The following is a 27,946-nucleotide window of genomic DNA, read 5'->3' as shown; positions in this document are numbered from 1 at the left end:
AGTGTTAATACCTTTAATTAAAGACAAAAGTAAACATGCATTTCAATCAGAAATTCTATGTAATGTTTCACAAAAGCTTTGGGTATTATTTTCTTTACAAGTGTAATTTTCAAATACAGTCCCTAACAAATATCCTTGAGAGAAAATTGTAATATTATTTAAACTGGAGAATAAGTTCAGTGGCAGTTATTTAAATGTAGTAAGTAAATAGAAAATAGGTATATGTTATTACATTGTGTACTTGCCAGTAGACTAAATTGAAATGTTTAATGTGAACAAGATTTTCTAGCTTATGCAGGCAATTCATTGAAATCAGTTAAATGGAAATGCAACAATTAAACAATGTCTCTGTAATCACTGTAATTGACACCAAGCTGCACGGCTCTTTCTTAGGGAACATTATTAGTCATTTGGGGACCCGTAAAGTAGCGCTGCAGATGGCATAAAGGGCAGGGTCATATCTTCCAAATGATAGTTTCTTGCACAGTTTCAGCCATATTTGTAACTTTTGCATGTTTATAAATTTGTGCTATGTTTGTTTCGATAAGTCAAAACGAAGAAAGGATATTATCTCATGCTACGAATCGCAGCTTGCGTTGTCCAAAATATGATTACAGACCCTGAGGCCAGTTATATTTTAAGGTAAGAGTCTTTATCATGGCATCTAATATGATATGGTTCATAATCTTTAGGGCCTTACGAGAGTCACATCACCAAAAAAAAACTGCACTGTTAAGATTTAGGATATTTAGAGATAAGCTTCACTAAATACGGTAGATAAGATAAGTGTAACTTGTTTCTGTCCCCATCTGCTTTATGTTAGTGTTCAGCCTGCATCGCACATGTATTTATGACAGACATTTTGTTCCAACAATGTTAGAAAAACATCGTAAAGTGCAGCAGTTATGGACATGAGCTATACTTCTCTCTGGATGATGCTCTGTGTCTTTATGACTTTTTGGGAGATGGTGTCAGGCACCGGTGAAAAATGGTGGCTCTCAAAACCGTATCCTCCTGTTCAACAGGTAAATCATTCCACCTCAGCAGCTCCATTTTGTCAGTGTGCCTGAGGGGGATGCTTGATGTGAGGAAGGGACAGTGTGTGTGTGTGTGTGTGTGTGTGTGTGTGTGTGTGTGTGTGTGTGTGTGTGTGTGTGTGTGTGTGTGTGTGTGTGTGTTGTGTGTGTGTGTGTGTGTGTGTGTGTGTGTGTGTGTGTGTGTGTGTGTGTGTGTGTGTGTGTGTGTGTGTGTGTGTGTGTGTGTGTAAGTAGCTGTATAAGTGTAAGTATGTGTGTGTGTCTGTGAGTGTGCAGCCTTCAGTGTTTGTTAAGAGGCAATTTGTGTAGGTTTCATTACCTTTCAGCATAGAGAGAGGAGAGCAAAACTCGGAGCCTGGAGTTGGGAATTGTTGCAGGTGATATAGTGTGTGTATTTGGATTTGGAAAGGCAGACTGAATAATCTCATGCACAAGCAACATTTAACAAGAAGCTCTATTTTAATGGCTGTCTAGTCTATTAAACTGGTGGTGCCACCTGGCTATTTTTGTCTGCTGCTTTTCTGACAATATGAGAAATTAACTGGGTATTCTCAATACATCAATGTTTTATGAGCTCTACTTCTTCAAATGTGTCCACACAAACAACTTTTGTGAAAAAAACATCAGATTTAAATCATAATAAAAGAAAATAACGTCTTTATAGGCTCTATTCTACACATTTATGAATACTATAAAGTGGTATTGGTTATAATTTTTGATGAAAAGTTGGAGAGTGTTTTTGAGTATACATCAACGCATTGTGGCAGTACAGAAGAGACAGTGCAAGGGGGCTGAAAATGAGCTCATTCATTGTGCTGGAGTCCTCATTTTGCAAAGCTACATTTCTTTTGGTGCCCGCCATCCCCATCTGTGGTGCCAGGCAGCTGAATGTTTTGCGGAGTCATGGGCAGCATGGCAGGGCTACGTCGGAGAAAGAAGCCAAATTGATCAGTCTTTTCAGCGGTGGCCAAAAGCTGCCACCATAATAAAGTTAGGCCTTGATCATGTTGTTGTGATCCACAAAGCGCACAACAGAGACATAGAGGCAAGTACACAGACAGGCAAACAAACCGGGTTCACACATCTCCTCCTCTTTCTCCCTCCATCTTTTTTATCTCCACCACCTCTTTGCTCTCAGCTGTGTCTCTCTTTTTCTTCTGCAATCTCTTTCTGAACTATCTTGGAAGCACATGCAGGTTTTCAGCTCTCTTTCTGACTGACCAATCAGTGCCTCTGTCTCGACTTCAGCAACACACACTCACACACGGTGTCAGGAGCACATTAATCCCCTGACAGTCAGACCCATATGCTGGGTAGGTCCAGATGGGGCCACTCCATTACTCTGGCTAGCTATAGTGGACGTCACATGAGCACACACAAGAGAGAATAAAAACAAATAGAGATGGGAACATGTGGATGAGTAAACCTGTGTGAATCTCTCAGGATGCACTCTGCTTATTCAAGGCAAGCGGTAGTATAATTAATGTGAATATCCAACTGTATATTCAGGTGGTTAGGGGTTTTAAACTCTTTAGGGGCCACATATGCTAAATAAAAGTATTCTCTCATTAAATTAAAATAATATTATTCAGATTTAGCTCTTTGGAAGGCAGAGCAGTTGAAGTATCTGGAACAAACTCTAGCATGCCCTGCTTCACTGTTGTAGGTACTGAGCCAGTGAATAGTAAATTGGCTGATCGCAGCGAGAACTTTGACAGTTTGTCAATATGTGAAGTTTTTATTGTAAACAGTTCAGCATATTAGAAAACTTTTCACCCTCAGGATAGGAGTGTTTTGTTATTATGGTTTTTTGTTTCATAAAAACTGTCTAGGAAATGAACAGCGCCTGCTTTTTACTGGCAAACTGCAAAGCCCTCATTTCATTTTTGGAAGTGCTATGCTGCAAAAACAATGGTTGTCTCACTAGTTTTCAAGATATATTTACGATTTAAAGACTTTGGATGAGGCTATATAGGATGTTTGCAATAATACCTCTGGTTTCTATGCATTTAAAAAGAAGTAGTTTTTGAATCTTGTCCATTATTCTTTGGATACATAAAGATGGAAGTAGTTTCAAACAATAAAATGTGATATGTTCTATTATAGATTCACTGTAAGGGAGAAAAGGGTTTTGTAAAGACAAGACTGGAGGATTTTTCTAAAGTAACATCTCCTGATAAATCTCAACACGTGATTGTGCATGACTGAGAAGAATGTACTGTTAATAAATTTAAAAAATTGAGAAGTAATTGCGAGAACATGCTACTGCATGCCACATAGATGTGCATTTTCCTTATCAAATGCACTTTGCAGAGTTAATCAGTGGATTACATTTTTCTTTACTGCCTAGCACAATAACCCACCTTCAGTAGCATTATACTGTTTATCAAGCCTCCGTGTTGAAATACACACTGTAGCACCCGACTCCGAGCTGCATATTTGTCAATGACCACAGCTGCGAAACTGATTATAAATTCCTGTAATGCATCAGATTGTGCATGAATCTGTTTTTCTCACGGCTGAATTATGACTTTGCTATAAAGCTGTGCCATATTTCAGTTTTTTGTGGAGCTGAAATACATCTCCAGTGTTTGCTAAATCAACCTGTATCCCCCCCTCTGTACGATGCCCCCTTGAATAATGGGTGGCATCGGCTAAAAGCGGCAATAAAACTAGTAGGCATAAAAAAGCAGAACTAAGGTTGTATTTTTATTCAGTGTTTAGTTGTTTTTTTCATTGGTTTTCTGTCGACCATGATTGTGTTAACATTCCATTCATTTTTATTATTGCAAAAGTGAATCTCATTATTTCATATGCAAATGATCAGCAGCTATCTTTAAATGTTTTTTAGTAAATGCATTTTCGAGCCTTGATGCTTAGGGTTTGTGTTGCATATATCATGAGTTTATTATTGTGTTTATTCACAGTATAAGTGTTTAGGCTTACAGTACACAGAGCTATATAAATGTATACATTCACATGTTTCTGAGTCGCATGAACATGTCTAACCGGGGCTCTTGCATAACAGAGGTGTTGCACCGGAACTTTCTCACAATATTTTCCCTTCATTGAGAGAGTGGGCCGATTGAAGCGGATTTAATCACGGAACAGAAGACGCTCACTTCATATGTTTGGTCGGCAGATGCAGAGGTGTGACGAGTAAAAACTCAAGAATACAGATGTGGTTCCCTTCAAGAACAATTATTTTAAGATAACAAAGGAAACATCTTTAAAAACAAGTCAAGGCCGCTGTAGTTTGTACCAAATCAGTTAAATAAATGAGAAAGGAATATCATCTTTTGCACATTGCAATGTGTACGTCCCTGTAGCTATGAGTCTTCAATAGCAGTAAATACTTATACCCTGTCCTTAAACCCCTTGACCCCTACTTCTATCTTTAAGTACACTGGCCACCTCTGACTTGGTGACATTTTATGGATATTTCATGTTGAATTAAATGTTTACGTCTTCTCTGCCCTTTTAGAAACTTAAAAAAGTGACAAAAAGGATTAGTTAACAATCAAAATAATCTCCAAGTAATTTTCGGACTATTACGTATGGCTAAAAATGATTCTTTAAACAGGTTAGATGGTAAGATTTTTCCTGAAGGCTTAAACATTTCTGCTATTTGTCAGCAACATCCTGGAGCCTGACACCACACTCTGTAGCACTAAGCTTGAGAAATGGGAACAAACAAACACAAGCTAAATCCCCATGTCTCTTAGCAGCCCGCTTTAAAGTGTTAAACCCTTGATCCCCGTGATATTTCATCTCTTTATCAAGATCATTTGGAAGCACCGAGGACTACGTTAGTGTTTGCTCAGGATTTCCCTGTGTAGTCTTTTCTTAGGGGGCTTAAATCCCCCTCCTCCAACTCCCTCCTGACTCCTCAACATTTTCCTCCATACTGTTCTCCCTCTGATTAATTACAAGGTCAGAATAAACAAAAGGGGCAGTTGTTCACATATTCTGCTATATCATTGGCCCAGGCTACATTCATGCCCCGGCCTTTCATTTATCACCGCTCGACCCCAGTCTGACCGGAGACATGCCTGCCACGGCGAGGGCGATTCCAATTACTATAATGGACTTGTGGGATGATGTTTTTCTTAGCACTCTCAATAACGCAGTCATTTATATGCTGATTCGCCATTTTCTTCAGTGTTCCAGGCACCTAGGCGCAACCCATAAATCCAAAAGGCTGCCACCGCAGGGCATAACTCATCAACGACATGTTTTGTCCCAAATCAAAACAACACCTAGGGTTTTGACATTGAGGATTCAGCCGATCTAAACTTTGCTGGCCTTGTACGAAATGGCAGGGTGCAGCATCAGCCTGCAGAGATCGCTTGTCTCAGCAGTATCATTAGACAAATCCTCAGATTAATGAATCACCAGCAGTAGTAAACGTTGTATATTAAACGGGGATGATTGATACCTTGCATTCATAAAGCAATCTCGCTTTGTTTGTATATTATTGGTCCTGAATTTACTCAAGCAAATAAATAAAAGGGTGAGGGTATTGCAAGCAAACAACTTGTGCCATTTAACTTCCCTAAACCCATGTTTTAAAGTGCGCTGAGCTTTGATTTGATCCTATATGGAGAGATGCATATGTTCATCTCTGCAGTAAGCCTGTCCTTCAATGTCATTCAGTGACATTATTAAAAAGTACGCACATATCTGTTTGTTCTTTATGTTCTTTCTTTTACATTGATGCACTTTATTATAACAATTACCATTGCTTATAAGTAGGGATGCACCGATTGCAAAAATGTCGGCCGATACCGATGTTAAGAATAACAATTTCGCTGATACTGATGCCGATGGCCGATGTTTTACTTACTGTAAACTGTAATGGTAGCACAATGCAGCCTATCCCTTTAAGAGAGAGAGTGGGGGGATACGTGTGTGCATGTGTAAGAGCGAGCGAGAGAGAGGTTGAGCGAGCCATAGTACGTTTCTGGAAGTTAACGGGAGTAGCAGTAAGATAGATAGATGAAACCCTCTTTATTTGTCACATACATGCACACAGCAGAGCACACACAGTGAAATTGCTCCTCTGCATTTAACCCATCCTAGTGCTAGGAGCAGTGGGCAGCTATTGTGCAGCGCCTGGGGAGCAATGGGGAGGGGGGATTGGAGGTGTCCGGTGCCTTGCTCAAGGGCACCACAACAGGGCCTAGGAGGTGAACTGGGACCTCTCCAAGTAGCAGTCCACTTTCCATATTTCGGGGGACTTGAACCGGCGACCCTACGATTCCCAGTCCAAGCCCCTACTGACTGAGCCACTGCTGGACAGTAAGTATAACAAAGTCACAAATATAAAAGAACACTGTAGGATGGATTTAACTTACCGATCCTGCAGACACCCGGTACACAGGGCAGAAGTCCTGCAGCATGCGCAGCGGGCAGCAGCAACTCCTCACAGAGGAGAGGAGACGACCCCCCCCTCTGAATGACTTTAAAGTTATGGCAGACCTACAATCACTGTTCTAATCCTTTAAAATGATGCCCTGACTTCAGATTTGGCCCCTCAGATTTAAAAACAACGACGCTAGCAGGACCGCTCCCGGTCGTGTAGCAAAACGTAAACATCAGCGACTGCCATCGGTGATGTCACCTTATTTTACCGATGTGCCGATGGTGGTAAATAGGGCTAACATCGGCTGATGTCTCACCCATGTATTGGTGCATCCCTACTTATAAGAGGTTACTGACTTCCTGGGAATACTCAGTACAAATACAGTTTTCTTCATCCTCCATTTGGCCTCACAACTTGAAACCCGCCCTAGAATACGGAAGAAATATAAAACCTTCGTCCAGATACAGGGTTTGTGATGATTGAAACTGGGTGGCTGCCATTTGCCTCTAAAGCTAATTAAGCAAATTCAATTCAAGGTTTTTGTTTGTTAGTTTTTAACAACATCTGTATGTTATGTCCATTGATTTTATGTGGATTACAAAATGTCAATGCAGTGCAGCCTAACTATGCTGATGAAGAACAACAAAAATACACAGTGGATCTCTCAGAGGAGTTATAAATGAGGTCTGTTCCTCCAGGAACGTTGTTAATTTAGACCAAGGTCACCGGGGCTTTTAGTGTGTTTGTGTGTGTCTTTGTACATGTGTGATTTGTGTGTGTTCTGTAGCTGTAGTATGTGAGCGTATAGAGAATATGAAGACTCATACACTCTCAGTTATAGACAGACGGAGGGACAAGGTCAGTGTCACCGAACCGTGACAAAGATCCCATGTTGTAAATAATAAGAGCTCTGACCTTTCATGGGCTCAGATGAGCCATTCATCAACTCCCATCGACCCAATGTCCACTTTTATCTGGTGTTTGATAAAGCAGGATGTTGTTTTATTTTCTCTTGCTATACAGATAATCGAAAAAAGCAACCTCATTTAAATCAATAATCCTTCAGATATCAAATATTATTTTTGATACTATTTATTACTCACATTTTGTCAGTGCTCGTGGCATGGTTTGGTTCATATCCGGGCTATATGAGTTTTTCGTTTTGTATTTACTGTGTGAAAAGCATCATCTTTGTGATGTGTACAGCAAGTTAGCCTATGAAAGTAAATATCTTTGGATTTATGGAAAATGTAACTAAAGAAGTGATTCATATATGAACCTGCATATTCTTATTTATATGTTTTAACATTATGGCAACACATTGTAGCTTGATTGATGTTGCTTTCATGGTTTGACATGTCTATGCAGCATCCATTTGGTAAAGTTATATTCTTTAAAGTGGATGTGTGTGTTAGCTACGTTCTTTTTTAGTTTGGCTTGCATTTTCTAACCCTGGTCTTTTGATTTTGTGGAGGAGGGATCTTTCTGTCAGATTTCTCACCTTTTAAATAACTTTACTTGTGGTTGGGCAACTGTCTTTGAAAAGATGAAATCTCCTCTCATAAAGCCCTTATCCTCCAGAGGCATGCGCTGTTAGTGAGTCATAAGAAATGGAAAGGAAAAGATAAAAAACTAAGAAAAAACACATCTCAAGGAAGTATTGACATACAGCAGGGCTTTGATTAAAGACTACTGGGAGCACACAACCAACCAGCACCACTGAATTTTTCCTTGCTCTTTTTCAAAAGCCTGACAGGGTATCTACAGAAACACTTGCTCTTTTTTTACGAAAATGAAAGCTCTCGCTGAATCAAGCTGCACTCAGGCCGAAGCAGATGAAAACAAGCACTCCACACTGTGTTGTAGTATGTTTTTAGAGGCATCTCTATTTAATGGCGAAGGAAAGTTATAGAAAAGATGGATAGAAAGATAAAGATGTTGATACGACACAACTGGGACCTACACTCAATTGCCTGACACCAGAAATATTACGGTGTGTGTCCGAGGCGGCAGAGCCTCACCAGCGAGCCCCAGGCCTCCCATTATATTGAAGAGTTAGACATATCACTCCCGGATTGCTTGTCAATAAAGATGAGGGCCGCTCCGAGACTGGACATGCGAAAACCTTAATAAAAATACACTTCAAACAAAGTTTACAGCCTTGTAATAAATCACGTATCTCCTGGCAAAAAAAACTGTATGATATATGCCTATCTTCGCAAGCTTTATTACTTCTTTTTCTGAAAGACTGCCTAGAAACATGTCATGCATTATTCACAGGAAAGCATCCTACAGTATATAAAGTATATGTAGCTGTTTTCATTTGTGCTTTATCTATTCAAATGGATCACTTTAACATCAGCTTTCAAGTATTTCATTGAACATATTCCATTGATTTGCATATTAGGGACCATTAAGCTAAAACAAATCGAGGCTCATTTGCTCAAAAAGCTTGTTTTTAATTCCTTTTTTTTTTTTTTTACTCTGTCCTCTTTCAGAACTCCTCTGATTTGAGTTTCAAATAAACTGTTTGCTAGTGCATTGCTTTCTAAAAGCCCATTATTCCACATATCCTTGAATGCACCAGCAAGGATACTTTTTAATGTCCTTGCAGCTGACAATTGTAAGCTTGATGATTGCTGTGATGGATTAGGATGTATTAGCCAGTCAGTGCAAGTTGTTTAAAAGAACATACTTAAAAAACAACCTAAAAATTCCAACTTTAGGAATTTGTAAACAACATAACACACTTTACAATGTGTTTTTAATTTGGAGTTAATGATCTAAGACGTTCCTTTAGTTTATTTTCCTTAAGGGATATATTGATGAACTTGTTTGCTCGCGGTGTAATGTTTTTAGAAGACTGATTTCAACTTACATGGTTTGTTAAATAATGCATTGTTTATTTGCATATTTCTGCATTCACCTTGTCTTTCTTACATTAAGTTTGCATTTAAAGTGGGATATTATAGGAAAAGGTGCATAGTTAACACTTTTTGCACAGATTCTATGTTTTGTAGACACTTTTCGCTAAAGCTGGTTTCGATTATGGACAATGCTCCTGCTGTGGTGCAGGGACTGTTACATTTTTTACGAGAAGTCGAGCAAAATGGTATCCAAACTCTTGTTATGCACCTCCTATTTCTGCTTGTCCAAGACCTTTTGCCTGCGACCTTGACATTTCCTCACTTCTAAAGAGGTGCTACATGATCACAGCCTTTGCATGAGAGCTATGGTAAGCAGATATGACTCAATACTAATGAAGTCGAAGCTCCACACAGATTGAAGTTAGATGCAAAAATATCCTTTCAAAATCAGCATCATCTTAACATTAGCAGCACTAACAGGGAGCATAAACCTCCACAAAGAGTGTTTTGATAAGTGAAAAATAAAACTTGTACTTTATGGGTTTCGTCCTTGATGAATTCTAAACGCTTCCTTATTTTTTTAATGAAAATTGGTCCAAACATAGCCTCCTTGGTCAGGGTAATATGATGCATCTGTAATTCTGCAACTTTAAAATTGTGTGTTTTTTATATGCAAAACAGTCTCACTATAAACACTATTCTGAATGTGGTAAAAAGTAATCAATACAAAAGGCATATTTTTGCATTGATCCAAAAATAAGTTAGTGCCTGCTACTTATTTGTATATCTATGTGCATTTTGCCCTTTGACATCAAAAAGACTTTATTCACCCCCTATGGAACAAGTCAAATCAATGCTCCTGTCGCTCCTGAGTCCCTCCTCTGGCACATCAGGATGTTCAGACTGAGCCAGATGAGTCAGGCAGCAGCTCCCCCGATCGATTAGGATCTAGACCGCTGGAGGAGCTAGAGAAAGTGGGGAGGTGAGCATGAGCCTCAGGCAAAATGCAAACATCTGTGTTATTTCAAACCAATTAATTGCAAGGCCTTGTAACGGCGCAGATCGGTGAAGCTTCCCACCATCCACTCCTCCTTCATTAATGTTCTTTGACGTCTCCTCATCTTCATCTCTGCCGGTCTTTCGCCCTTTTATCTGCCATCTGTCTCTTTCCTCCCCTCCTTGCATGTCATTTTCCTCTCCATCTCTGTAGTCCCCCCCACTTGTCTCTTTAATTATCCCACCTTTTTTCTTGTACATAATGGAAATATACAGAACAAATTGTTCACAGATTGTCTTCTTGTGTCCTCCCTTTTCCTTTGCTTCCTTCTCTTCTCCGTTCTTTTCTCTTTGGCTTCTCATGTACATCCACTGCAAGCACTTCACTGCCTCAAACACACTTATACATGCGCACTCACACACGTACTAAATGTTGAATTAATTCCTTCAGCGCTCCTGCTCACCGCCGGTGGTCCTTTATCTCTCGGGGTTGGTGGAAAGGTGACTGGATGGCTCCCCATCATTAAAACCTCATCATGTGAGATGACACTAGCGTTATTGACTTTCACTTTCTTTCCCCCCGCCACAAAGGATGTATCCATAAAATCCAATTCGCAGATGACCATTCAACCGGAGATTCATTAAAGGTGAATTTAACACCTTTATGGACATTATGAATACCGAATAATGCAAACCAAATACTGTAATACGGACAGAATATTATCTATTCCTGTGCAGGATGTTAGAACCATCTGTGCAATTTCACTGCTTATTCTTCACATTTAAATATACAAAAAACCGAACAGGGCAGAGAATAATGTGATATACGTTTCCTGGACTGCTTTCAACACAGAGGGAGAGAGGGAGGAAGGCAAAGTAGAAAATGATGGAAATGTCAAAGAAGATCATTTCTGTGGAAGACATGTGGTTTTGTTTCCTCCTGAACAGAGGCATCCCCAAAGGTCACGTCAATAATTCTCCTGTTTCTCCAGCTGTCCATTAATCATTCGGTCGTACGTCTGTCATCATAGGGGGCTAATGAGATTTACATAGATCATCTCCTCCTCATGCTGCAGCACAACCCTGCTGTTTGAAAAGAAAAAAAAAAATGGAAAAACACTCATTGATCTTCGGGTCTCTCAGAGGATCCTCAGCCTGTGTTGCTCTGCAGTGTTTCCTTTTGTCCTTATGGTAGGAAGTTTGAGCCTCTGGTCTGCTTTGTTCAAAATGACGTGTCAATCATAAGAGAGCGATACAGACATAATTGATGAATTGGGGTCCACTTTTGTGACCAATTTGTCCTTCAGATAAAAATCATGCAACTATTGTTAGACTAAACCTTATCTAAATTATATTTGACCCTTTTTTGAAAACTTACGCCCTCCAAACCCAAATAGGTGCCTACATTAGCCAAAAAACTAACTGCTGCTAGTGTGTCAACTAAGAATAGCTGTCATATCATTTTTGGATAGGCTATAAAGCGTATGGCCTCAACTAAAACATATCCAGCGGCATCTTGTCACAAAGAACCAGTAAACAGCAAATCTCAAGTTTGGTTTTCAGCAACTCAGGGATTGTTTAGCATAGTTGTAATATCATAGACACAGTGATAGAAAAAGTTACAAGAAATAATGCAACCGTTTAAATTATTTGTAACTCTGCTCTGAACAAAGGTCAAAATTAAACCTGATTAAACCCTAAGGCTCATTTGTCTTCCTGTCAATCAATAAATCAACATTTCAGATCAATGGAACTCTAGTTTAACAATGTCAAAAGAGCCATTCATCAGCCTTTGTTAATTTAAAGCAGATATACATCTGGGACTCTTTTTGAACGGGCTGACTGGATAAGAGATTGTTTGCCTGTGATGATTCAACCTTTTTAGAAGTGAACACCAAAATATCTAGACATAAGCTGACACATTTCTGACGAATAGCCTTCCTCTCATTAAAAATATATAACCAAATATAAATAATTAGTCACAGTCAGTGTGTTTGATTTTAGTCAACATATGATCATAATTGAGTCATAGGTTTTTCCATTTGTTAAATGACCCTGTGAATCATTTTAAACTCTTATGCGTCTGATTTTGTAATTTCAGATGATTTACAACTTTTTAGTCCTTTTTGATGGCAAAGAGACTTAGTCAGGAGGCAAGTTCAAGTCAGGAAGATAGGTAGAGGAAAACAGATGTGTGCAAGATCTGTTTATTTCAGAGTTTAACCTTTACCAAGGAGCTGAAAAGAAAGAAGCTTGTGGATCCTTTGAGTGTTGGTAGGGTACTGCACAGTGAAAATAGATTTTGAAGCGAAAGCATTTCACAAGAAAACGGAGGCCTCCAGCAAAAGAAGAAAACCCTGAATTGTTCAGTTGGTTATTTGACCAAAGAGGGCACCAGGCGAGGGAAGACCTTGATCAGGAATGAGTTCAGAATCTCTTATTGGCAGAGAATGGAGCCTATCTGGATTATTGAGACAATGAAATACAAAGAAAAGCATGACTTTTTTCACAGCTTAAATGTGAATGAACTCTTGAATTGCTGCTATACCGTTTGCCTGGTAGAAAATAGTTTTGTGCAGTATTAAGGTGATGTGAAAAACTGTGCGTTTACTTGACAGGAATTCTGTGTTCCTGCTCTGAGTTTACGCGCGAGCAGACCCCTCTGTTTAGGTGTCAGTGTGCTTGGCAGTGTGTGTCTCTTTGATACACATGCGTTTAAGACATCAGTAGGGTAGCTAGCAAACTGGATAAATGAATGTCATTTATCATGCATTTCCATTAAATCCAATATCCTGTCCTTGTCACTGTGTTAACCAAACTGTCACACTCAAATGGCAAGTCTGACAACACTGTCAAAATACAAATTAGCTGTACACACTTACATGATGGTTATTTGTTGGTGTGCTGTTTTCTCACTGCTCCCACATTTGTGTCGTGACAAGTAATGCATGTACCTAGTTTCTGACTTCCATGTTTTATTTACCCATTTATATTCAGTCCATGTGCCTTATAATCATAGATAATACATCAACACACTCAGAATTATTCAATTACAGCAGGAATATGCACTGCAGCCCACCAAGAGGCTTGCAGATTACCATATCTGACTTCCCTTTCCTTTTATTTTTTCCCCCATCAGTATAGTGTAAGTGTGTTGTTATAATGGCCTTATCTTTTTTTTCTATCAAGATCCATTATATGACTCATAAGAGATCGCCTTAGTGCAGCAGATGAATGTAATGGTACTGTGCATTTATAATGCTTTGGAAAACAGCCGAAAAGTCCTTCCATCCCACAAACATGCATAGTAACAGATGAATGTTTCAAATCCCTATTGAGTGTTTTTTACAACTTCACATGTATCCCTTTTCCCTTTTATCTAGAAAGTACTCCTATCTCAATCAAATGTAAATACATGTTAAGCTTTTCTCTGGGGCTTTGATGAAATATGATACATGTAGAGGTTTGAAGTGTCTTGAGATCTTGGAATGGCTTACTCAGTTGTCTATTGTTAGCAAGAAGTTACGTTCCACAGGCAGTGTCCATAGCTAGCCTAGCTGTACAGTTCAACAAAAGTCCACTTCAGAAACGTTGTTGTAATAAAGAAAAATATAGGAATCTCCGTTTTATTACTCAGTTTCAAAGTTATAATTTGCTTACAAAAAATATGGCTGGCTAATACACTTGTTGTAACTATTTACTATTCACTAAAAAGAAGGTAAGAAAACCGTTTGCCTCCACAGCTCTCAAGCACTGTCCGCACGCTCCCCTTGTCCACAGAATATCTAGCGCATGTATGCGGTCTAAAGGGGAAGTACACCTTTTTATCAACATGTACCAAATCATATAAAACATGAATTCTAGTGTGCTTTTAACGTTTTTAACCATTATATGACCTTCAAAATGAAATTATGTATCTTTTTAACACATTTTGGTCATGTTAACTGTAGTTATCACTGTGAACTGTTCTTTCGCCTCTACAATACCATTAGTCTACCGAATTGTATATTTTGCATTCAAAATATAATTTATATTAGGGAAACATGTCGTCTAATCCAAAAAACTGCTACACCGGAATAGAAGTTTCTTTTGGAGAAAATGTTTTCAAGTTTTTCGAGTTGACAACTCATTTGTGATTTTTACTCTGCAAAATAAACAGATTTTTTAAAACAAATTAAACATTATGTTTGTAGGATACATTCAGTTTCTCAAAGCAGAGATATGGATGGTCACAGAGATGTGCTTGGAAAGTACAACAGGGTCTTTTAGGACTCCAGAAACAGTAATGGACACTGACATCTATTTATAGAGGAAAAAGCTAAAGACGGTGAATAGAAAGCTGAACAAAGAGCGAGAGACAGAAGAGCCTCTGGCACTGTTTTTAAAAAGCTTTCATACCCTGTACCACACAACATCTATTGCAAAACAACTTCCTGCTAAAAACATGTTTTGATTTTCTCTTTTATCATTGTATTATATATTTTATTCTTAGATTCCTTTTTATTTTTGCAAAAATCACCAAAACTGTGGGCGAGTTTCCAAACATTTAAGGTTGATTTTCCAGTGTATCTCACACAATGCAAAACAATACATTAATGCACGTTTACTTCCACTTCTGTAATGCAAATATAGTATTGGGACTCATAGAGAAGAACAGCTGGTGGCGCTAATAAACTTATGTGGTCAGTCTTTTAATTAAAAACATATTTTTCAGTATATGGCATTTTACCTTTTTGGCAGATTTATAAACACAAATGTAGAATAAAGCTTTAAACAATGCCTTCAGGGGGTTAGAACTGAATGATTGTGTCAGGCTGCTGTTTCCCTTGGTAAAAAAAAAAGGATTAAAGCTGGGGATGGGAACGATCAATTCAACATCAAAATGTATATTCTGAAATGTTCCATCCCCGTGCAGTCCTGATGCATCCCTTTTTTATGTGTTCAGTATTTGTTGTCTGCCCAGTCGGATGTTGTTCTCACTATTCTGACCACAACATCCCGTACTGTTGGGTGGAGTAAGGGGAAACATGTTTTTGAAATTCATCTTCTCCAGCTCTCTGTGTGATCCCATACAGTCACAACGTGATTTATTCCTCTTTCTTTGGACATATCCAAGAATTATGCCCCATTTTAAGAAATACCCCAAGGTACTAATTCATATTCTTTATATGATTGGACCATCAATACTGAGGGTAAGTGAAGGTCGCTCTGACAGTTTTACGGGTTGGCAGGTTGGCCTGCCTTCCTGCCGTTGCTTCACATCGCTCTGGAACACTGTTTTTCCAGCATTGCTGATCACATTGTATTGTGACAGACGGCCAAAGATGGTAAACACAATCAAAGCTGCATTAGACCGAATGTGACCTCCGCCTGTTGTTTCTGATAATACAAAGTAGCTTACTCTGCTCCTAAAAGCCCCTCAAGCACAACCTGTGTATTTGTCAAACTGTCTTGGAGATAAACATGATATACAATTATTTTTGTCATTTAGGTTGCTATAACTGAGATAACCAAGGTGACCTGTCAGTGATCATAAATCAATTAACAAGCTCTCAGTGGATTACGGAACTGGCAATATGCTTTTAGCTGAGGGATTTTTTTCCCCGTCAAAAGCAATGACAGTGAAAAGAACAAAGGCTTTAAAAAGCTTTCACATCTTTTAGAAATGCTATAAACGCTGATCCATAGCTCGATAAACACAACAGCATATGTCTGGTCCATGCTTTGTGAAATATTAGATGAATATTTTATACTTTTTCACACCTGTTTGATATTAATGAAGTTTCAGTGTGAGCCTACACTGCTTGCTTGCAAAATGACATATCTGCATGCCCACCTGTTATGAATATTTATACCATGACAGTGTACAAAGGCTAAAAAGGCAATTTTGGATGTTGGCTTGCTGCCTCAGATTCAGCTTTTTTGATTGGTTGTCCAACTGTTGCTGTCCATGGTGCTGAACTAGTGGTCCACTTATTCTCAAGAGAGGCAGCCTCTCTTCTCCTCTCGGTCTCCCTGTTTCTTTCTTCTCTCATCTTATTGCTTTGTCATTCTCACAACGTTTGGGGAACAGTTAATGTTTCCAGCTACTCAGAATGGCTGAAGTGCCGCAATAGAAAAAGAAAAGTGTGATGAGTGTATTGTAAGTGATCGAATGGCTCGTTTGACCTTTGCCTGACTCCTCACCTTTCAAGCACCAAAATGTGAAAGGAACTATTGGAGACAAAAAGAAATTATGAAAACATGTTTGAACCTGACCTGCAGTACTAATGTAGCAAACATTATTAGGTAAAGGTCTGAACAGACAGCCTATGATTATATGCTGTGCTGCCCCGAGTGCTGCTATACTTGACCTGTGTTGGAGCCTTATTTAATTCTCTTCTTTTCTCTTTCTGCCTTTCTATCTACAACAATGTCTCAGACAAAACCGAAAGCCTTGAGGAGTACGAGTGTCATAAGTATGGCTGTGCATTGCAAAACAATTGCAGCCTGTCCACTGCATAATAGACGGGTGGAAGTGTAAGCACTGTGCTCTATCCATGAAATCAATGAACCACTGCGTGGTGGCTGACTGAATCCCCTTAAAACACACCCAAGCGGTGCCATAAAGGATGTTTATTAGGTTGACAAGTTGACACTGCAGCTCCTTGTTATGCTCTGATAATAGGGGCCAGGCGCGGACCAGCGGAAGCCTTGCTTCAGCTGGTTAGGAGACAGACAACCCCTTCAGGGGTGCAGATAAGAAAGGAGAGGAAATAAGAGGGGAGAAGAAAAGAAGGGCGGGGTGTTAGTGCGGCTAGTGCCTGTTTAATGAGTGGAAGAAAGAAAAAGATGGAAATTAGGCTAGTAGACTAGCAAGGTAGAGCTAGGAGACGAGAGAAAAGAGATGTCAAGAATGGAGGACGGATCAGTTCTTTCAATCAGTATTTGAGACATGATGTAACCTAAGAGAATGTAAAAAAATCTCCATCTTGTTGCCAGTTTAAGTCATGGATTGTAGGAAAAGAAGTGTGTCCCTATGTAGGTCCTTGGCTGGTTTTTCTGTCTTTTTTTACTCCTTCCTCTTTTTGGGCTAATAGGGCACATGCACAATGGCTCCCTGAATTAAAGAATGGCATCATTATATTTGACTGACATGGCTCTTTGAAACTGAGTATTGTTTTTTCACCCCATGTATCAAAATTCTGATAATACAAAGGGTAATTTTCTCTGTCGAGTGACAATTGACAACAAAATGGCCTTACAACCCAAGGCTGTTTGAGACCCTAAGTGTGAAACTTCGTTATCACACTGTTTTTGCATAAACTCTACACTGAAATTGCTGAAGTAAGCTTTCCGAGCATATTTACCGCATTGGATACGTTATAAAACATCTATAAGTGCACTGTATGTACTCCTCTTATTCTCTTCTTTTCTTTCTCTACATTCTGTAAAGAGCGTCTCCATATTCATTGTGAGCCCAGAACAGATGCAAGCTATAAATCAGCTAATCAATGGCACCAAAGTTAGTCCCTGAACAATATGTAGGAAAACGGCTCGAATGAGCTTCAATGATTTAGCCTCACAAATCATTACTTCTCCCAGGAAAGCCTGACCTTGAAAGACAGCAAGGTCGTTATTTGTCACTCCACAGCCAATTAAACCATGATGGAAGTTTTTTGCTCATTGATTTTTATTTCAATTTTTTCAAAAAGGTTTTATGTAGACTCCTTATCGCTCTGCCCATGACCTTCATAATTATCTTTTCGCTCAGGAAACCGGGTCAAAGTAAGATGATGAGCAGATAAAATGAGATGGGGCTTAGTTCTTGCTTACTCATCATAAAATAATCCAACACACCTCCATTTTTCCAAGGGTTAGTCCTTTTGAGCCAGCTCTGCAGAAGGAACTTCCCAGCACCATTATGTCATCAGGTCCAAGACGACGGAGAGAGGGAAAGAGCTGCAAAAGAAGCTATTTTAATTAAATCTGGCAGATTTACTCGCCTAGCTGGGTTTAAAGCATAGGCAGCCCGGCCAACGGGGGCGAAAATTGTGGTCGTGAAAATGACTCATGCCAGGCAGGGGTGGAAAAGAGCCCCCCGAGAGACGGGCCGGGGAATTAAGGTGGGCAGTCGGAGGCTGGTCTGTAATGAGGACAAATAGCTGGGAAGTTTGTCGTCTGACAGAGGGGTCTGCAGCTGGCCGGGGAAATATGCATAGTGCAATACTTTCAGAGCTGTGACATTTCTGCTTCACCATGACACCTCAGGGAGAGGGGGGAGAGTGGGGGAGAGTGGGGGTGAAGTTACATCAAAGCACTGAAATGTTTAGTAATGGTATGCAACTCAAAACATGCTTTAAGTAATAAACATGTATTAAATATGAGAATGTATGGGAAATGTATTTTACCACTTTGTTGAATACTCAAATCTTGTTTGTTATTTTTATTGGCAACAGATGGCTGCTTTGAGTAACAGATTGTTGCTATTGAAGCAATTCTGTCTTCAAACGGCGAGGAGAATATTTATTTTGATTGGCAGCAACACAACACAGTTTATATTGATCATTTTCATTAATCAAAAATGTCTTCATTCAATATTTTTTGTTAAACTATTAATTACTTTAATTAGTAGCTGTGTAAAAAGCGGAATAACGTTCAGAGAGTCATTATTGGGAAATGAACTACGACAGGGTGAGGTTGAATAAACTTAAAGGGGTTTGATTTGCTTGCTTGATTTAAATGATATAGGTGAAAATCAGTAGTTAAAAATCCAGTTCAAAGCCAAAATGTCTCTGGCTGATATGCAGCATAATCACCATCTACATATACGCGTCACTTTATTCAACACTGCTTGGGGTGCACTCCGTCTACTCACACAAACAGTGACAGGATTTTTTCTGACAAAAAACATGATGATACTCATTACTTGCCATCTGATTCAAAAGTCATATCATTTACTATCGGCTCTGCTTCAAAATTGGCAATTACATCCCTGTGCCAGCGCTGTGTGGATGATCAGGGTAACCACAGTAATGAATCCGTCCACCAGAAAAGTAAACTTTTGTTATCTTTCTCATTTAAACTAGTTCATTGTGAGCCTGTGTGTACCCTGAGAAGATAACCAGTAATTATGATAAAATAAATTGAATGCAACTTTCACATAATTGAATGCAAATTGGATATTTAGATGATTACACATTTCTCCAGCATGCAAAATTTGACATGGCAAGTTTTGCATGCATATTTCACAGTACTGTATTCTTGTCTATTATTTTGAACTATTTACCTCTATATGCATAACCACATTCCAATTTGTAATGTACATTAGCATTGTCATTTACTCATTATAACACCATTTCTTTCAGTATTTGTAAAGATCTAAATGCAGATGGTGACAACGTATCACACCATAACTGTGTTTATATAGACTAATACAAGCCCACTGTTTATGATAATAGATTTCTGTGTTTGTCTGATTATTTAATTCATTACAGTAGCTTCCTGTCTCGTCCTTTGTGCTCACACGGTAGTGACAAGTATAGGCGGTGACTTGAGTTGTGTGTCAGTGTGTTTGTGTGGGCGAGCATGACACAAAGAGTCTGTGTGTAGAGTGTGGCTCATGTAGCAGCTGCTGTCTGCTTCCAGTGCCAGATTTGAATGGTGGCGACTGAGAAGCCAAAAGGAGGGTCGTCGTATGACTGTGGGTGCAGACACACGTGTGTCACTGTGTTCTTCTATTCTTTTCAGTAATTGGATGGTGTGAAAATCAACCAACTATTTTCTCTTCTTTTGAGCTTTGATTTTTGTCATTGTCTCACCGCCTACACCCATGTGCTTTTCTCATCTCGCTCTCTTGTCTGTCACTCTCTCCTCCAAACTGTTAGATGTTCCCAATAATAAATAAGTGATGGAGTGAATGCTGTGTAAATAATAATACACAAACACACACACACACACACACACACACACACACACACACACACACACACACACACACACACACACACACACACACACACACACACACACACATGCACACACACTCTCTTCACTCAGTCTGTCTGCTGGGACAGCAGATGTGACTGGATGTATGTCATTGCTGTCACTTCTCCCTCTTTCCCTCTGAGTTTGTAATGGGATTTATAATTCAGAATCACCATCTGTATATTCCCTTATTTATGCCATTATTTAATTAGTATTATCATTTTGAGTCTGTTTAGAGTTGCTTTATCTTTTGTATACTTAGCTAAACAAAGTGACTGGGATATTTATTGACACATTTATTTGGGAGACAGTTTCATCTACAGCCCTACAGAACAACAGATATCTATGGATGCAGACATTATGAGTATATAAAAAGAATATATACACTAATGCAAGAGTAAGAACATATATAAACAGGTACCATATGACTTGGGCTGTATAGAGTCCGAAATCCCTTTAAAGAGAAACTCTATCTAAAGTCTTCACTATTTGTCTTCTTGCTTCAGATTGATTCTGTGTTTTCATACTGATTGAGCCAGTCTTGGTTTGTTTTCCAAAATCTCTTTTTCAGCAAAGTGGCTTTTGAGTTTTTTCAATGCCTAAAATGTGAGCCGATGCTCCCCCTGATTCCTGAAGAACTACACCCTGTCACTTCAACTTTTAATACTTCTCAGCATTTTTCATTTCACTATCTATGACATGTTTGCCTTCCAATCTTTTTTTATTTTTTTTTTATATTATGATTCATTTGTGGGATTTTGAGCATAACAGATACACATTACACCTCATGCATGAAGCGGCATTAATACAAAGATTCATTCAGTAAAACAAGGTACAATCGGAGACAGTTTAAGATTAAAGCAATCCCAACGTGCTGACATAGATATGAAGGATTTGTTTATTCTACCTTTTAATGTAAAATCTCACTATCCTAAAACGTTGCATAGTCGGTTTCCTATCTTCAACTTCAGTTGCAGCTTTTTTTTTTTAATGCACATATTTTAAGAGACAAAAATATTCAATTCACACTGGAGTCTGACCTATACTGACTGACAAATAAACCGTCACACTTATGAATAGTACATGCAGATGATTAGTTTTGTGTCTCATTCCTAAACATGGAGGCACAATGTGAATCTGAGTGTGGAGCTTTACAGTTTGACCCCTGGTCAGTTGAAAGCACTCAAGAGAGATTGACAACAGCTACCGCTGAGCAGGTTCATGCTTATGCACAGTATGCCACACAGGCGTTCTACACATATGTTTAATAAACACTTGAACTAGACTGATCGCAAAATAATATGGCTGCCTATTAGGATGATGAGAAGAGCTCATAAGACGAGTGCCTTATGCAACAGGAAAGATCATAATCCTCTAATACGAACACACACACACACACACACACACACACACACACACACACACACACACACACACACACACACACACACACACACACACACACACACACACACACACACACACATGTCTGCATCCCCTGAGTCATATCATGTCTCTTTATCAAGTGCTTGCTAATGTCTCAAGTGTACACTGAGAGTCATTTCTAGTGTCCTTCAAAACCATTATAAATGCTAATTGCCTCACGTCTGTGTACAGTGCGTGCTTGCAGTGTTGTCACACACACAGAGCAGATCATTGCTTCAGAGTAACGCTAGGAAGAAGGTTTTGTTTGGAACGGATCAATATGTTGTAATGATCAGGTCATAAATCCCCCACTTACAGCTCTGGAAAAAATCCAATCCAGACCAATCCAAATGTTTCTTAAATCTTTATCTCGACATGTATGGCAGCCATTCCAGTGTCTGTTGAATTCCAACTCAAATACATGGTGTCACTAGTGTATAGCATACAATAAAAATAAAAAATGTAACTGAAAGACATACCTATAAGTAATAAAACCAGAGAAACTGATAATGCTGCAGTGGTCTCTTCATTTGGAATTGCTGTGAAAACTATGCATTTGTTGCATATAATACATTTGACCAGATTTAGTTTGAACAGGTCATGACAACATTATAATTTACCTTTGACCAAAAGTCCTTTTTACTAATTAAAGCTTTAACACATCAAAAGGGTACTGAGTGGAACACATAGTTATATCTGTGAGCTTTCTGTGAGTACTTAGACATTTTCAAATATTGCTTGGTAGGGGCTTGTGACATCCCTAGTTTAATAACTTTTAATTTTGTATTGCACCAATAGGGGTAAGCCAGGAAGCAAGCAATTATAGGACATACTGCAGCAGCCTCAGATGAAGCTCGTTTTTTTTTATCTGATCATTTTTATGTCCCTCATTTTTAATTGGTGTGTAATGTTTGAGTATTTCTCAGTTCTCCCTACCAATTCAACTTTTATCATTGCTTTTTTCAGAGAATACAGTTAGATTTTATTATTTAGTACCCTTGTTCCCCTCGAGGCTGTCTTTAGAAGGAGATACCAAAGCATGTACAAAAGTCCTCACATCTTTTAAACATCCCCAACCTCTCTCCTCTTTGTTGACAGCTGCAGCCCAGAAGACCAACACTAAAAGGATCAACTCTGGCTGCTGCTCTCAAGGTGAGGTGCCTTTTCAAATGCATGTTTACCTATGTGCTTGGAGACGTGTGTTTGTGAATAATGATCACTTCTGTCCTCAATATGAAATGCTTATTCCCCTCTTTTATGTACAGAGTGTACCCAGACAGTGTGCAAGATGTATTCACACAGCAATGAAAAGCAACTCAGCCTGACACCTAAAATAATATCTAAATGTGTGAAAAGAAAATCATACTCCTTGCTTTTCCATGCATATACTGTACACATGTTCCTTTGATTGCTGCTGCTGCAAACCTTATTCCTATGGTTTTAAACGTCTTCTGAAACACGTCCACGTTATCACAGCTTGGATTTTTTCTGAGCGACTAGACATTTTTGTTCAGATAATCCAGGGCCGGTTTGCTATCTGTCTGTTTCCCTGGATACCCCCTTTAGCCACATTAGCATTGAAGCACATACTTTAGGAGCTGTTCCAATCGCTGTGTACCACATATCTCAGTGATCTAGAGACACCATTACTCTTTTTGCAATAGGTTTACTGTGTAGCTGACTCCAATAAGGTAATGTATTAACTTGCCACTTCCGCAGCACTATATCATCTGTACTTAGTCACTCTCCCATTCAGCAGGGCGCGAGGTTCGGTCCCTTTTAGCCAATGATTTCTGTACAGTGTTGTTAATATCCTGACTTGTTTGCCATCCAACTGACTCTCATTTTTCATCAAGGCTGATTTAGTTGAGGAACGGTTAAACCAAAGGATAATATCTAATGCCTTTTTTCTGCCCTTCAAACAGAAGCTAAATTTACTGCCCTCTCTTTAGCTACGGAAATGGCCCTGGGCAGACAATCCTTCTCAGAGTTGTCAAGAATTAGCAACGTATAAAGTGATGACTCCACACTGCTTGATTTCCCTCGCAGCATAGTCTTCAGTTTATTCATCAAGTATATCAATGAGAGAGTCCCTGCACGTTCTAATGTACAGTAATACCCAAAGAGGCAGAGATTTATACTATAGATCGGTAGGTAGTCGTAGAATGTTAGCAGGTGGATTGGGTTTGGAGTTAATGGGGATTAAGGTTAACCGTTCAGAAGATCTAAGAGACATGTAGATAGATAAAGCGAATCAATAGATATACAGCCTAGGAAAATACATTTAAAAACAACATTTAAAATCCTATTGAAGATATTTTCCTCTTAGCATTGTCAAAATTAGTCAGTATTCAACACAACTATCAACTAACAAACTGTCTAATGATCCACATCATAGCTATCATGATGAAAGCCTGGTTTAAACTTGCAGGGTCTAACAGGAAAAGTGATGCAAGTCATTATCATTGTTACTCAGTGATAAACATTACTAACGGACTAATTACTCAGAAGGGGAGACAGGATGTGAAAATATATTCAGGATAATTTAACAGGAGACTTCGAGTTCATCCTTTCATTGATAGTGACCTATTTGAAATGTGTAATGTTTCAAAGTAACAAAATACATGAAAGCAAATGAGCTAATTTTCATCTTCTGAAGGTCATTGAAAAGCCTTAAAGCTTAACCGTATAAACAACTATGACCATCATTGAAAATCACTGTTTTATTAGGCTTCGGTTTGACCCTGATGGTGGAGAAGCACATAGTTAGGAACTCTCAGTGGTTGGTAGAGAGGAGGAAGGAGGCGGTGCCACATGTTTGCCTTTCTAATTAGTTCTCATAGGAACCCAGCCATTGATTGTTGCAAATGCCCATCGATTTTTAGCTGGGCTCTACACTATCTGACGTTGGTACTAAATGCCACGAGACAAATGACGTGTGTGTGTCGGTGATGTCCGAAACATCAGTTTGTCTTTTTGTGTTTAATGTGTGTGCTTGCCTGTGCGAGTGTGTATCTGCATACTTATGTGTGCATGCGTTAAATGAAAATAAGGCTGAGTAGCTGACGAATAGGGAAAGTTGCTGCATTCCTTTTGGCCCGGGCAGCCTAATCAAGAAACATCGATCTGGCTGGGGGAAACAATGTGCTTACTTGCACATCCAGACAGCCAAAAGCTATTGGCAAAATGTTTGTTCTCATTGGATAAAATCGCAAGACTCCACTCCCTGTGGTTTAAACAGATCACTATGTCAGAAGGTCAGAAAGAGTGCTACGATTTATCGGCTAGTGTCCGTCAATATTTTTGGTAACAAAATGTAAGGTGATGCCACAGTTCAATACAGCCCCGGTTTATTTTTGAATTAATTATGCTGATATTGTATATGTTAGAATGTTGATATATCAAGTGCAAACAATAAAGAGCAAGAAGAAATCATTTTTGAGAAAAAAACTAGATGGAAAGTAAAATCAGCAACGGCAGTCCTACACTGTGTGATATGTCATGATTGGCACTAGCATTTAGCCACATTAAAAGGATCAAATACTCCTTTTTAATTATTTTTCAAATTATATTTTTGTAAACTTAAAGATGCTTGCAAATTGTGAGCTTTCTTGTTAATGGTAAAGCATGTCAAAGAACTGCACTCTGAAAAAGCTCTTATTTCAGGACCTCTCAAAAGGCAATCCCTATGTACATCATCAGGCCACACCCTATATTACTTAACTTTAATATCAAAATGTTTGTGGAAAGTAATAAAGGACAATTATTGCAAATAGACAACTGGCTGCTTACCCCCCATGTATAACATCGGCACTTCTCAGTAAGGTTAGCAGGATCCTGATTATAGGAATCTGGAACAGTGTTCGATGTAACCCTGAGGGCTCCATCAGAGTGTTTGTAAGCTAGCTCGGCTGTATCCAGGATATTGGTTCCAGGGCCTTGATTTTCCACATTAAGTTTGTGATGTGACAGGTATTTCCACTGAGGTTCACGACAGGCTGAATAACTGGCTACTCAGTTTTTTTGCCCCCTGGTCTCAAAGCACATGTTAGCCTACACTAACTGTGTGGTGGGCGTTCAAAACGACAGGTTTGGACATTTGTTACATGTAGCGAGTTCTAGTGAGGCTGAAAAAGTGGCTATTCTCAGAGGACTGTAGTTGTGATATTTTTGTCTTAGAAAATATGATTACATTAAGAAGAAGAAAAAGAAATGATTTGTGTGAAAGTTAACTGGGGTTGCATCTTCATGTGGCTGCTTTGTGGCCTCAGGATTAGTTGTCTCAGCAAATGGCCTGCTTTAATGGGATTTGCCTTGTCATTGTTTCCAACACTGTTCTGTGAGGGGTTTGAATAATGCAACACTCTGTCCTTAGCTTCCATTTAAATATATCTGTCTGGTCAGCAGAGAGAGAGAGAACATGACAAAGACGAAGCGGCTCACTCAGAGACAGAGACAAAGTATAGAAAGGCAAAGGGACAAAAAGTGAAAGTGAGGGAGGAAGAGAGAAAGTTATTGAAAAAGGGCAGAAATAGAGAAATGTATCAAGAGACAGAGAAAGATGGATGGAAATACTTATTGTAGAGGAGAGGACCACAGTGCAGCATCTATAATCAGCTTCTGAAGGATACCTAATGTGATTTGCTTAGGTAATGAGACAGGCAGCCATTCCTAATTTTCAGTGTTGGTTCACTTCTGGACATACTTTACATGCGCTGTGTACCTACATCCTCATCCTGATTACCGAGAGGTTGGATAAGTTTATTTAGTTGCCTGAAACGTAGGTAGAAGAACCGTGATGAATGGGGAGAGTCCACCACTATGGCAGCAACAACAGTCACAGGATTGACTGGATGTTTGCAATAGTGCTGTCAATACATCACACTGAGAAAAACAGAGCTTTGCTTACTTTTGAGTTAAGTTTAAATTCGCTGAGTTTCCTGCTGAGAAAACAACAAAAAAACTAAACAAATTCCATGTCGGCCCAATGATAGTAGATGATCTAAGTTTGGTCTGTTGAACTATAAAACCACTGTTGTTCAATATCACTTTTACACTGTAAATAACTATATATAATATAATATCAACACTTGTGCAATAACAGCTTACATGCGATATACACTTATGGGAAATTACCACTTTACTATTGTACAATCTATTAACGTTATCAGCTCTTTTTATATTTTATAAATTCACTTACGTTTCAAAATACTGCTATTTGTACCTTTGGTGTACATTTCACCACTGCAGTAGAAACAGAGGATCTCTCATTCTGATGGTCAAACTAAAGTGAAGAAGGGAAGAAATACTAAAGGTCACTTGGCTACATACTGTATGTGACATATGAGTTAATGCAATCGTGTTCTTTCTCTTATATAAAGACGTTTGAGTGAGATTATTGATCATTTTTGAAGCCAAAACCAAAATGCGTTTCTTGATCATTTCAGTCCTAATGTGAGATGCTTTGATTCTTTCTTCATGTTATTTTAGTGAGAAATACAAAAAAAAATAGCTATTGCTCCAGTTGTCTACCCGCTAGTTCTGCCTAAGGGTTTAATTTATTTTTTACTCAATTACAATAACTAATAGAGTGAGATATCTTTTTATTCAGTGAAGGATGAATTTCTGTGGAGATATTGTTGTGGATTAATTAACTAAAGTCACAGTTATCGTGATAATAGACATACTGTAATAACCTGTCATATTTACTGTACCATACTACATTTTGCATTAATTACAAGTTTGTGTTGATATAAATACAATAAAGCCATCACATTTCTTTATCAACATTGTGAGGAAACATTTCTGAACATAACTGCTAAATGTTCACTAATTAAAACAAAGCTGTAGAAACCTTTGACTGTATATTCAGGCAGAACTTGGTTGATTGTATTTTCATCTACATTGAACTCATTCCCCACGGGAGCCTCATGAGTAGCTGGCTGACATCAGTTTCAATCCATATTGACATCTGATATGATTTTATTTTTGTTATGATCTTTGAGTCCACTTTTTAGTTGATATTTCTTTCAGTTCCTGTTTTGTCTCTGGAGATTATAAATACGTCCCCAGGAGTAAATACACATCCTATACAGATGGCCAGAAGTGTTCTGTAATCCTGCACAACAGCATTGGCACTCTGCCATCTTAGCCATTTCCTTCAGTTTTGCAAAATAGATTTGAAAAGACATAACTCAAAAAATGTTTTTCAGTACAGCAGTCTGAAATGCGGCGGATATGATTTAAGCTTCTTTCTGAAGGGCGGAACAACAATGCAGCTCGAGCAGAAT

At 38.8% G+C, this 27,946-nt stretch overlaps 1 protein-coding gene across 2 annotated transcripts in view; it reads left to right on the top strand.

The window, feature by feature from the left end:
• The window catches only part of tnr (tenascin R (restrictin, janusin)), a 147,209-nt gene that overhangs the window by 24,603 nt on the left and 94,660 nt on the right, over positions 1–27,946 (top strand). For both annotated transcript variants that reach the window (XM_063885018.1, XM_063885016.1), the window contains exon 2: positions 22,755–22,808. The gene's annotated coding sequence lies outside the window, so the exon portion shown is untranslated. The remainder of the gene's footprint in view (positions 1–22,754; positions 22,809–27,946) is intronic.

This window comes from Eleginops maclovinus, chromosome 6, assembly GCF_036324505.1.
Source record: "Eleginops maclovinus isolate JMC-PN-2008 ecotype Puerto Natales chromosome 6, JC_Emac_rtc_rv5, whole genome shotgun sequence".
Lineage (NCBI taxonomy): Eukaryota > Metazoa > Chordata > Actinopteri > Perciformes > Eleginopidae > Eleginops > Eleginops maclovinus.
This window is presented reverse-complemented; position numbering and strand designations above follow the sequence as displayed.